This window comes from Agelaius phoeniceus, chromosome Z (assembly GCF_051311805.1).
Source record: "Agelaius phoeniceus isolate bAgePho1 chromosome Z, bAgePho1.hap1, whole genome shotgun sequence".
NCBI classification, from domain to species: Eukaryota; Metazoa; Chordata; class Aves; order Passeriformes; family Icteridae; genus Agelaius; species Agelaius phoeniceus.
Genome location: NC_135303.1, coordinates 80,160,848 through 80,173,300, shown reverse-complemented (window position 1 = coordinate 80,173,300; position 12,453 = coordinate 80,160,848). Strand labels below are relative to the sequence as shown.

General features: G+C 48.5%; 1 non-coding gene across 1 annotated transcript; it reads right to left on the bottom strand.

Moving 5' to 3' along the window:
- Positions 1-352: 352 nt before the first annotated feature.
- TRNAK-CUU (transfer RNA lysine (anticodon CUU)) lies at positions 353-425 on the bottom strand. The gene has a single exon. It is a non-coding gene; the product is annotated as a tRNA-Lys (tRNA).
- Between the last annotated feature and the right edge of the window lie 12,028 nt (positions 426-12,453).

Here is a 12,453-nt window from a genome sequence, read left to right as displayed (position 1 = left end):
CAAATGTATCTCTTTCTCCCAGTTCGCGATTGGTTCGTTGTTACCCCACCCCTCGTCTTTAAAACCCGGGTCCCGAGAGGGCTCGGGGCTCTCTCTGCTTGGCTCCCTTACTGCTTAATCCTCCCCTATTAAACCCGTTTTACCCCAAGCCAGTAGAGAGTCGCCTCTTTCCTTCTCCTGCGGCATTGGACCCTTACCATCAGCGGCTTCCTGCCCTTTCGTACCGACCCACGGTCGACACACGCCCCCTGGCTCTGCGCTGGAGGAGTGTCGGAACAGCTGGAGGTGGCTGGTTCTCTACTTCGCTTCTAGCCTGGGCACAACTATTCTACAGCCACAGCTCCAGTGCTGGCACCCAACGTGGAGCCCGAACCCACGACCCTGAGATTAAGAGTCTCATGCTCTACCGACTGAGCTAGCCGGGCGCCCATCTTCCCCCTGGCTCCCCTCAGAATTCGCGGCCCCCCCGCCCTGGGAGTCCTGGCCAGACTCCTAGGGGCTCCTCACCTTCTCCTGTTTCCCCAGCTCCCGTCCCGAAATCCCCAGTTTCAAAATCCCCGTGTTCGCGATCCCCAGTTTCTAGGTCCCCGTGTTCTTGCCCCCCAGTTTCAAAATCCCCAGTCTACCCCCGGTTGCCTCCGATGACTCAAAATGGCTCCCAGAGAGCCCAAGATGGAGGCGACCGCATGGCTGAGTTGGCGGGAAACCCTTCTCCTTCTTCCCAGAACCCCTTCTTACCAAATCCCAACCCCTTCCTGCCACTCAGCCACTCCCCATGTCCCGCCTCTTCGTCCTGCCCCTTTTCCAGTCACTCCTCTTTCCCAGACTCCTCCCTTTCCTCAGTACCTCCCATTCCTCCTCCCACTTACCCACCCATCTCTCCTCCCCCGTTTCCCACCGTGGCTCCTCCCATGGTCCCTCCCCGACCACCTCCCACTGCTCCACCTCCTGTTGCTCCACCTCCTGCCAATCAGTATGTCCCGCCCCCTGACTCCGCCTCCTGGGAAGGTCCCTCGACATCAGACCTCCCTGCCCAGGTTCCCAGTCGCGCCCCCGCCCCCCTCTCTTCCGGTTCCTACGCTCCTCCTCCCGGTTCCCACGCTTTGGGGTCTGGGGGAGGGGGGGTCGAGAGCCAGGGACCGGGGCCTGCTGCCATACCATCCACAGCCCCGGTCGTTTACCACCATGAGGGGGATGGTGGGGTGCGCCGACAGTGGGTCCCTCTTAATCAATCGCAAATAAAGGAGCTGGTCAAAGCACAGAAGGAGTACGGCCGGGACAGTGAATATTTCCAGGGAGCGTTGCAGGCAACGCTCTCTGAGGCCGATGTCACCCCCTTTGACATCAGGCGCCTCTTCAAGTGCCTGCTCAATCCTAGTGAGCGGGCCTTGTGGGAGGCGGCCTGGAAAAGGGGAGTGACAGAGGCTCTCCCGGGCCTGTGGGGTCAGCCCCATACTGGGGTGGACCTCATGGGCAATGTCCTGGCCATCGACCAGCTCCTGGGGACCGGGATCTGGGCAGATGGGCACTCGCAGGCGAGTGTCATACCCTGGGAGGCACTTCAGGAGTCGGCTCGGGCGGCAGAAAAAGCTTTCCTATCGCTGCCTAGGGGAGCCCCTCCTCTTGCATTTTCTAAGATTTTTCAGGGCGCAGACGAGCCTTTCCTCGACTTCGTCGAGAAGTTGAGGAAAGCCGTTGAACAACAAGTGGCCGACGAAGGAGCTCGAGAAACCATCCTCAGGGAAGTGGCGTCTTCGAATGCCAATCAGGCATGTCGAGACGCCATCCTCAGCCTGCCCCTGCACCCGCCGCCCCTGTTGTCAGATATGCTCGAAGTCTGCGTCCGAAAAGTCCAGCTTGTTCCATCAAGAGAAGCCGAGAAGAAGAGGGTGCCATTACCCCGAGCCAGCACGGCAGAAGAAATTCCACCTGACTCCTTCGCCGGAGCCGCCAGCCACCCTAGACCCACCGCACCATGCCATCTATGCGGGAAAGTTGGGCATTGGATGCCCGACTGCCCGTTGCGGGCAGAGTTTCATCAGTTCAAAAGGGAGCGGGGCCAGTTGGGGGCCAACCAGCAAAAAAACTAAGATCTGAGCGCAGTGCCCCCCTGTGCTCTGACAAAAATAAGGCGGGAAATCTAACATCACCACGCACAGAGGGGAGAAATCAGAGACCGCCGCCAACCGATCTTGACAAACTTTCACCGGACGATACTTCTGCTAATGCACTCCAATCTAGACTAATCCTAACGACTCTTTCTGCTTTTACACCTTTCATGTTGCAGCTTTCGGAGCCTTTACATCTCAGGACATCCGAACTTCAACTCGTCGCAGTAAACCCGGAATGCCCAGGTAACTGGGGACGGATTCGCTGCAAGTACGTCGTGGTTGGTGACACCAAAAACACACCGCCGGCAGTGAACATCATCCCGGGACTTTTACCATCAGACCCGGAGATGTTTGCTGTCGGACTGCACTGTGTCCAGCCCCTGGTCTTCTTGCCCAAGGGGCAGGTGATAGCTCAAGCGATCCCTGTCCCAGAAATGACTTGGACCATCGGTCATCCACCCAAAGACTCTAGCCCAGCTGTCGCTTGGGCCCAAGTCCTGGGACGAGAAAGGCCGCATTTAAATTGTTATATCACTAAAGGGGGAGAAGGCAAACAAATCAAAGGCCTGCTGGACACTGGCGCAGATGTGACGATCATTCCCTCACGGGAATGGCCGTCACATTGGGAGTTGCAAACCGCGCCAGGGCACATCCGTGGTGTTGGGGGTTTACAATTGGCTAAGCAGTCAAAAAGCATCGTACAAATTACGGGGCCGGATGGGCAATTGGCTTCTGTACGCCCGTTCGTTCTAGATTATACGGAGCCCCTGTGGGGGAGAGACCTCTTGGCCCAGTGGGGAGCCCGAATTGATCTTCCAGTGGCTCCCCAGGTTTTTCGGGCGGCGGCCACTGATGAGCGCCCTACCTGGAAACTGAATTGGAAATCCGACAAGCCAGTACAGGTAGTGCAGTGGCCGCTCAACAAACAGAAATTGGCGGCGCTCAATGAGCTCGTTAAGGAGCAGTTACTTAAGGGCAACATAGTAGAGACCACATCCCCGTGGAACTCTCCGGTTTTTGTTATCAAAAAGCCCAATAAAGATAAGTGGCGGCTCCTTCACGACCTCCGCCAAATTAATAACATCATAGAAGATATGGGGCCTCTCCAACCAGGGATGCCGTCCCCAACGATGCTTCCTCGAGATTGGAATCTGGCCGTAATAGATATCAAAGATTGTTTCTTTCAAATTCCCTTGCACCCGGACGATGCCCCGCGTTTTGCGTTCACGGTTCCTGCCATCAACCGTGAATCCCCAAGCAAGCGCTACCATTGGCGTGTTCTTCCGCAGGGCATGAAGAACAGCCCAGTGATATGCCAATGGTACGTCGCTTCCTTGCTGTCCCCAATTCGTGCAGTCACAAAAGAAATTATTCTCTATCATTATATGGACAACATACTAGTGTGTGCCCCAACCACAGACCTACTTGCCCACGCTCTTGACCTCACAATCGATGCATTGGTTGCTGCAGGGTTCGAGCTCCAGCAAGAAAAGATTCAAAGGATGCCACCCTGGAAATACCTGGGCCTTGAAATAACTAAGAGGACCATTGTTCCTCAGAAATTGGCTATAAAAACTAATATCAAGACCCTTGCGGATGTCCACCAACTGTGTGGGTCTTTAAATTGGGTAAGGCCCTGGCTGGGTATATCAACTGAAGACCTAGCCCCCCTTTTCAATTTATTGAAGGGGGGGGAAGAGCTAAGTTCTCCCAGGTCCCTTGCCCCAGAGGCAGAGACTGCATTGGAGAAAATCCAGAACTCTATCTCGGCCAGGCAGGCCCACCGATACCATCCGAGCCTGCTGTTCAAATTTATCATTTTAGGAAAACTGCCACACCTACACGGGGTGATTTTCCAATGGGATAATGACATCAGAGGCAAGGACCGAGGCTCGAGGGATCCCCTCTTGATCATAGAGTGGGTGTTCCTCAGCCACCATAGGTCCAAAAGGATGACACAGCCCGCTGAACTGGTGGCAGAGTTGATCAGAAAAGCTCGATCAAGGATCAGAGAGTTGGCGGGTGTTGATTTTGCATGCATACACATTCCCCTCAAATTCGACTTGGGCCATTTAAAACGCAAAATGCTTGACAACCTCCTTGAAACCAATGAGATGCTTCAGTTCGCTTTGGACAGTTTCACCGGCCAAATTGTTGTTGATCGGCCGGCCCATAAATTGTTTAACCAAGAGTTCACTTTGTCTACAAAATCTGTTCAAAGTAGAGTCCCCTTGAAGGCCATGACAGTTTTCACTGACGCGTCCGGAGCAACTCACAAGTCAGTAATGACTTGGAGAGATCCTCAAACTCGGAGGTGGGAGTCTGATGTCACTGAAGTTGAGGGCTCACCTCAAATTGCCGAGTTGGACGCAGTCGTCAGGGCTTTCGAGAGGTTCCCTGGACCGTTTAATTTGGTTACTGATTCGGCCTATGTTGCCGGTGTTGTGTCCAGAGCTGAGAATGCGGTTCTTCAGGAGGTGTCAAACATGCCTTTATACAACTTGCTCTCCAAACTCGTCCAATTAGTCTCCCACCGAGAGCAACCTTTCTATGTGATGCATGTAAGATCGCACACTGATTTGCCTGGGTTTATTGCGGAGGGCAACCGGCGCGCTGACGCCCTTGCCGCTCCGGTTCAAGCTGCCCCGCTTCCTGATCTCTTCGGTCAAGCTAAGATCAGCCACCAGCTTTTCCATCAAAATGCGCCTGGCCTAGTTCGGCAGTTCCATCTCACACGCGAACAGGCCAAGGCCATTGTGGCTACATGTCCTCATTGCCAGTCCCATCAGCTCCCTTCCATTCCCTTGGGAGCAAACCCCCGGGGCTTATCAAGCTGTGAGGTGTGGCAAATGGATGTCACACATTATCTTTCCTTTGGCCGCCTGCAATACGTTCACGTTTCTGTTGATACTTTCTCCGGTGCAGTCTACGCCTCTGCCCACACAGGGGAAAAGGCTGCGGATTGCAAGAAGCATCTACTTCAAGTGTTCGCAGTCCTGGGCATCCCGAAGGTGTTAAAGACAGATAACGGCCCAGCGTACAAGTCCAGGGAGCTGCGAGGCTTCCTGCAGCAATGGGGAATAGAACATAAAACCGGCATCCCCTATTCCCCGACAGGCCAAGCTGTGGTTGAGAGGACCCACCAGAGCCTTAAAAGAGTTTTAGAACAGCAACGTACGGCAGTGAAGGTGGAGTCCCCTCATATCCGTCTCGCACGGGCGCTGTATACCATCAACTTCTTAAACTGTTCGTTTGAAAATCTCAACCCGCCCATCGTGCGACATTTCGGGAAGCACGAGAAGCTGCAACCAAGGGCCAGGCCTCCTGTCCTCATTAAGGATCCGGAGACCTGGAAAACGGAAGGGCCATTTGATCTCGTGACCTGGGGAAGGGGATACGCTTGCGTGTCCACCCCCTCGGGTCCGAGATGGATACCATCCAAATGGGTTAAACCCTTCCGCCCTAAGAGGGGTATAAAACCAGAAACAGTCAACCAAGTAGCAGAAGCATATTGGCGGCGGAAGCGGAGGCTGTGGAAATTGAACCACCCCTGATTTCAGTTACCTTTCTCTGGGCTAAACCTTCATTGTTATTCCCATTTCTCATGTTTACTTTTGTTCACTTTCAGTTATTTTCCCGCCTTCATGGACCTCCTCCGAACCATCGCCCTCCTGACCGTCTCCCTCATCAGGACCCTACCACCATCTGTAGGTCCCTGGATTGTGCCCCAGCCAAAAGCGAATGTATGGAGGACCCTTGCGCAGGCCCTCGACCAAGAACACATTTGCCTTAACCTGGCTTCAGCAGAGGACCCTATGTCGACCTGTCTCGTGGGGATCCCTCTCCCTCCCGTCCAAATCCCCTACCCTATTGGCCCTCCCCTTATTGCTTTAGCCACCCGACCCCTCCATTCTTCGGTTGACCCCAGGTTCGTGTGGAGGGATGCGATTAAGAACCTAGCTCCCTTGCCCACTGAACCGTCCCAACTTGAGTTGCTCGGCTCCGCGGACGCCCCCTTCTGCTTTCAGTTTGTTTATTCCCCCTCCCCCGATGACAAGCGCTTTGAGCAAATGAAGCAGTACAAGAAGGAGTATACTGCCAATCTATGGTGTAACTCGACATTCCACATTTATTATCCATCTACCTATGCCGGGCAGCCTCTATCTCTGCCCCGGGGGATCTTCTTTATATGCGGAGACCGAGCGTGGGCAGGCATCCCCTCTCGCCTGGTCGGAGGTCCATGTACTATTGGGCGACTGACGCTGCTTACCCCCAGCAATAAGCATATTCAAGATTGGAAAGTGAAGAGAGCGCAATCCAATTCGACCCGTGCCAAAAGAGATCTCAGAGATCTCAACTCAGATTGCGACTCCGAAATTATTCATTGGTCTAAACCTAAAAGTGTGGCGGTCACCCTATTTTTGCCATGGGTATCGATCGCCAAATCTCTAGGTGAATTGGCCCACCTAGAGTGCTGGGTGGCTAAGCAAGCCAATTTAACGTCAGCAACGCTGTCCGACCTCCTAGCTGACGAGGAAACTACGAGAAAGGCGACGCTCCAGAATAGAGCAGCAATTGACTTTTTGCTGCTCTTGCACCATCATCGATGTGAGGAGTTTGAGGGCCTCTGCTGCCTCAGTCTATCATCAAGGGCCGAGGACGCAAGGGCCACCATCCAAAAGATGCAAAACCTTGTTCATCAGGTGAAACAGGAAACATCAGACTGGCTGAGGGACCTCTTCAAGGGATGGGGATTGTCAGGATGGGCAGGATCCGTTTTGAGATCCGTATTGATCACCCTCTTAATTCTGTTTATTGTGTTAATTGCCTGTTCTGTGTTGTGGGGACTTGTCAAAAGGCTCTTATATAAAGCCGCTGATCCCTTCGAAGTCCATCGGGCCAAACTCGACAGAGACAAAGAAAGTGCATCAGACCTTTCCGACTCCGGAAGCTCCGATGCAGAAGACAACAGCACAGGACGAGAAGAAACGCCAGTTTGAAGCGTGTTTTGTAATAGACTCACTTCAGAACTTTTCTTTTTTTTAAACAAAAAAGGGGGAGATGTTGTGGTTTGCGTTTGGATTGTTCGGTTTCCCCCTCCCATATTTCATATAATGGTTTAGCCCGAACCTTGTTATATGCCAATCCCGGCACCCCTCCCCTGTTTCCCCGGTTACCTACTATGTAATATCCCTGGCCCCGCCCCGGGTCCCCTGTCTGTCATCCGGCACCCAGCCTCTTCTTCCAGAACTTTCCAGCTGGAGCGTCGTGTGATTGGCTGAGGGGCCGGGGCCCCACCCCAGATTGGTTTCTATAGGCTCCTTCTCCCTGTCCATCTCAAATGTATCTCTTTCTCCCAGTTCGCGATTGGTTCGTTGTTACCCCACCCCCTTGTCTTTAAAACCCGGGTCCCGAGAGGGCTCGGGGCTCTCTCTGCTTGGCTCCCTTACTGCTTAATCCTCCCCTATTAAACCCGTTTTACCCCAAGCCAGTAGAGAGTCGCCTCTTTCCTTCTCCTGCGGCATTGGACCCTTACCATCAGCGGCTTCCTGCCCTTTCGTACCAACCCACGGTCGACACACGCCCCCTGGCTCCGCGCCGGAGGAGTGTCAGAACAGCTGGAGGTGGCTGGTTCTCTACTTCGCTTCTAGCCTGGGCACAACTATTCTACAGCCACAGCTCCATTAACCGCCTCTGAAGTTAGAAATTTTAAGAAAGAAATTAAAACTTTATTGGAAGACCCAACAGGCATCTCCCAACAATTAGACCAATTCTTAGGGCCTAACATCTTTACGTGGGAGGAATTAAATTCTATCCTAGAAATACTGTTCTCTTCTGAAAAAATACAAATGCTTCGTACTGCGGGTATGAAGATTTGGGAAAGAGAAAATAGAGGGGGTCCTAGAGGAGAAGATAAAATGCCTATTAACCCACATAACTGGGATGCAAACCAGGAAGAGGGAAGAGCGAGCATGAGGCAATATAGGACATCAATTGTAAGAGGGATAAGAGAGGGAGGCCCAAGAACAAATAATGCAAGATTGGCATTTGATAGTCAACAGGAGTGAGATGAATCACTCAGCGCCTGGCTAGAAAGATTAAAACAAAACTTTTAGTTATACTCAAGTATGGATCCAGATAGTCCAGAAGGACAAGCCATAGTTAAAATTCAATTTGTAACTAAGGCCTGAGTGGATATACGAAGGAAATTGGACAAGTTAGATGATTGGCAGGAAAGAGGAATGAACGAGTTATTAAGAGAGGCGTAAAAAGTATATCTAAGGAGGGATGAGGAGAAGACCAAGACAAAAGCAAAAATTACGGTAGCAGTAGCTAGAGAGAGTGCTAGATTTGAGAATTGTGAGCGACCAGGTGATGGAAAAAGTGAGTACACAGGTCCCAGAATAAGTGGGTTTAAAGATCAGCCAAGTAGAAGGTATGAGTCAGGCAGAGATAATAAGTCACCTTGGCCCAAGAGAAGACCACCTTGGGCAGAAATCATATGCTTTTATTGTGGTAAGAAAGGACATACCAGAAATTTCTGCAGAAAAAAAAGATGGATGAGGCTATTGTTCAGGAACAAGACACCTTAGGGAGTAGGCTGGAAGGAGAGGACTAGGGGTGTCAGGGCCTCTACGCTCTGAGGGATGATATTGGACATCAAAAGGAGCCCCTGGCAAACCTAGAAATTGGCCCTCAGAGTGAGGAAATGGAATTTTTAGTGGATACTGGAGCAGATCGTTCAAGTATTTCAAAGATTCCCAAGGGATGCAAATTAAGTGACCAAACCTGTAAAGTTAAAGGTGCTGACAATAACCCTTCTGAAGTACCCATTATTGAAGAAGTACCTATAAAAGGAAGTTTCAGAGAAGGCTGTGCTGACCTGCTGTATATGCCTGAATTAGACTCGAACCTCTTAGGGATTTACAAGTGCAGTTAGGAATAGGGGTAGTCCCTGAAGGAAAATGTAAGGTAGTGAAAATGATGGTTTTAAAAGAAGAAGATGAGAGAGAGATAGATCCGAGAGTGTGGGCAGAAGGAGATGGTCATGGACTGTTGGAAATTCCACCCACAGAAATCAAAATGAAACCTGACATTCCCCCAGTAAGAGTTAAACAATATCCAATTTCCATAGAAGGGAAACGGGGATTAACATCTGTAATTAAAGACTTAATTAAAGAAGGAATTTTAGAACCATGCATGTCTCCGCATAACACCCCAATATTACCCATAAAGAAACCCGATGGTACATACCGATTAGTCCAAGATTTACGAGAAGTAAACAAGCAAACTGTTACTCGATATCCAGTAGTAGCCAGTCCGTACAATTCATTGAGCAAAGTACCATCGAGACGTGCATGGTTTAGTGTTATAGATTTAAAAGATGCTTTTTGGTCCTGTCCGCTTGAGAAAGAAAGTAGAAAATGGTTTGCGGTTGAAGGGGAAGATGAGGAAACCGGGAGAAAACAACAATTACAATGGACAAGGTTGCCTGAGGAATTCACGGAGTCACCAAACCTATTTGGCCAAACTCTAGAAGAACTAATGAAACAGTTTTATACCTGAAAAAGGATCTCAAATCCTACAGTATGTAGATGATCTATTAATTTCTGGGGAACAGAAAGAAGAGCTACAAACCACAACTGTTAATTTACTGAACTTCCTAGGGGAAAAGGGGTTAAAAGTATCTAAAAGAAAGGTACAATTTGTAGAACCAGAAGTAAAGTATCTAGGCCATATAATTGGGAAAGGATATAAGAGTTTAGATGCTGACTGAATTCAGGGAATACTATCATTGCCAGCACCAAAAACCAAAAGAGACGTGAGAAAATTACTAGGATTAATTAGCTACTGTAAATTATGGATAGATGGACACACAAAATGAGTTAAGTTTCTATATGATAAATTAGTTGAAAGTGAGCCTATAAGTTGGGATGAAAATGATGAGAAAAAGTTAGAAGACCTAGAAGAAAAGTTGGCAAATGCTCCAATACTAACTTTACCAGATTTAAATAGACGGTTTGAACTATTTGCCAATGTAGAAGAAGGAATAGCTTATGGAATTATTGTATAGGAATGGTGTGGGGTGCAAAAACCCATTGCCTATCTCTCCAAATTGCTGGATCTGGTAGTTAGAGGCTGGCCCCCTTGTCTCCAGGCAGCGGCTGGAACTGTAACTCTTGTGGAGGAAGGTTACAGGTTGACATTAGGAAACAAGATCAAGGTGTATATTCCCCATGATATAAAAAGTATGCTAAGTAAGAAAGCCTGTCAATGGATTTCAGATAGCAGACTTTTAAAATATTAATTGATAGGAAACAAAAGTGAAAATATAGAATTGACAACAACAAGGATCCAAAATCCTGCACAATTTTTATATGGAGAACCAAAAGAAGAATTGGAACATCACTGCCTTGAAACCATAGATTTGCAGATAAAAGTTAGAGAAGATTTATTAGAACTACCTTTACCTGAAGGAGATACACTGTTTATAGATGGTTCATCACGGATAGTAGATGGTAAGCGAGTATCAGGGTATGCTATTGTAAATGGACATACGATGACAGTCATAGAAAAAGGAAAGCTTCCCCATAGTTGGTCTGCACAATGCTGTGAACTTATATGCATTATTAAAAGGGCTAAAATGGCTTGATCAAAGGAGTGGTAGCATATTCACTGACTCTAAATATGCCTATTGGGTAGTACACACTTTTGGGAAGATCTGGGCAGAGAGAGGATTTGTCAACTCAAAGGGAAAAACCCTAATTCATGAAGGCCCCATAAACACAGTGTTAGAAGTCTAGACAGGACCAAAAGAAATTGCAGTGCTACATATAAAGGCTTACCTTTCTTAACTACTCCAGGTAATATGGGAACATATGAAGAAGGAGAATTAGGCGTGAGAAAATTATATATAAAGACCATAACCTGAACTTTAGAGGAGTTAAGGAACAAGGGATACCTTCCTCAAACTACTCCTATTGATTTTAAATTCCACAAATTCTAGCCTGGTGACTGGGTGTTAATTAAGAACTTGAAAGAACAACCACCAATTCCAAAATGGGAAGGTCCATTTCAAGTTTTACTCACCACAGAAACGGCCATTAGGACTCAAGAACGAGGATGGACACATGTCACCAGAGTAAAAGGGCTGGTTTCTGCTCCTGAGAGACGATCTCCCACCACAGATAATTTAAAGAAGATATCAGGAACACCATAAGAACCACATAAGCTATAAGTTATAATATGAACTCTGTTAGATTTATTATATTTACTTGAAAAGTTTTTAACATTCTTTTAACTTAAGGAAATGGTATTTATATATGAAGTGAGATTATATGAATTATCAAAAACATGTTTCAATCTCTGGTATTCCCTGTTACAGATCCTGTGATCCGAGAAGCGATAGAGCATTCTCCCACGCACCTAGCAATCTGGCCCTAAAAGAAAGAACAGGTTGATACAAAAGGGGAAGTAGACTCCTGCAACAGTAACCGGTAAGAACAGCACAGTAGGAAGGAAAGAGAAGAGAGGGGGGCAAGACCGGATCAGGATATACTCTTGCCAAAAAGAGTCGCTGATCCTCTGCGGAGGGGAGACATGAAGGGGACAGTAGCCTGTACTGGACCCCCAGTTCTATTGATCCTCCTACTTCCCAGCATCAATAAGGGGGAGATACAACTGTGTAAAAAATGCTATCATCCTCTGTATGCAGGAGAGTCTTGGGCTGCCGTCCTCAGAACACACTCGAATCTGAGCCCCAATGTATCAACTTTTTATTGTTAACCACCTGTATAGAGAATGGCAAAGTGTGTTGGCTATTCGAAAATATAGGGAATTTTTAAACTGAAATTGTTGGGGGAATGCCCTATGAAAGAAAAATGGATCTGTTCAGAAAGGAAACCGATTAAAGGAGAAGTAAGACATGCGGCTTATGAACCAGATTTACCAGATATTGAGACAACTCTACACGACTGAAGAGGAAACATGTTAAAGCACTGATTAAAAGACTGGTTAAGAAATTAATTAAATAACTGTCAAGACACTGTTATGAGGTTGATGGGGGCTAAAGCCCGATCAAAGTTTTAGAGGGGGGAGATGTGATAGGTAAAAGTTAAGTTATGTTAAATTACGGTAGAGTTAAATTATATTGTATTACTTATGTTATATTAATTGCATTATGTTAAGAGTGGGGGGGCTTATTAGAATGTTCTAGGAGAAGGGTCCAGGTTTTGGTGGAAGGGCGGTCTGGCGGGACAAGGCCAGGTCAATGACGGATTGGATGGAAGATCTGGAAGATCTGACCAATCGTTCGAAGGCCTGCAGAAACAATTGGTCCAGA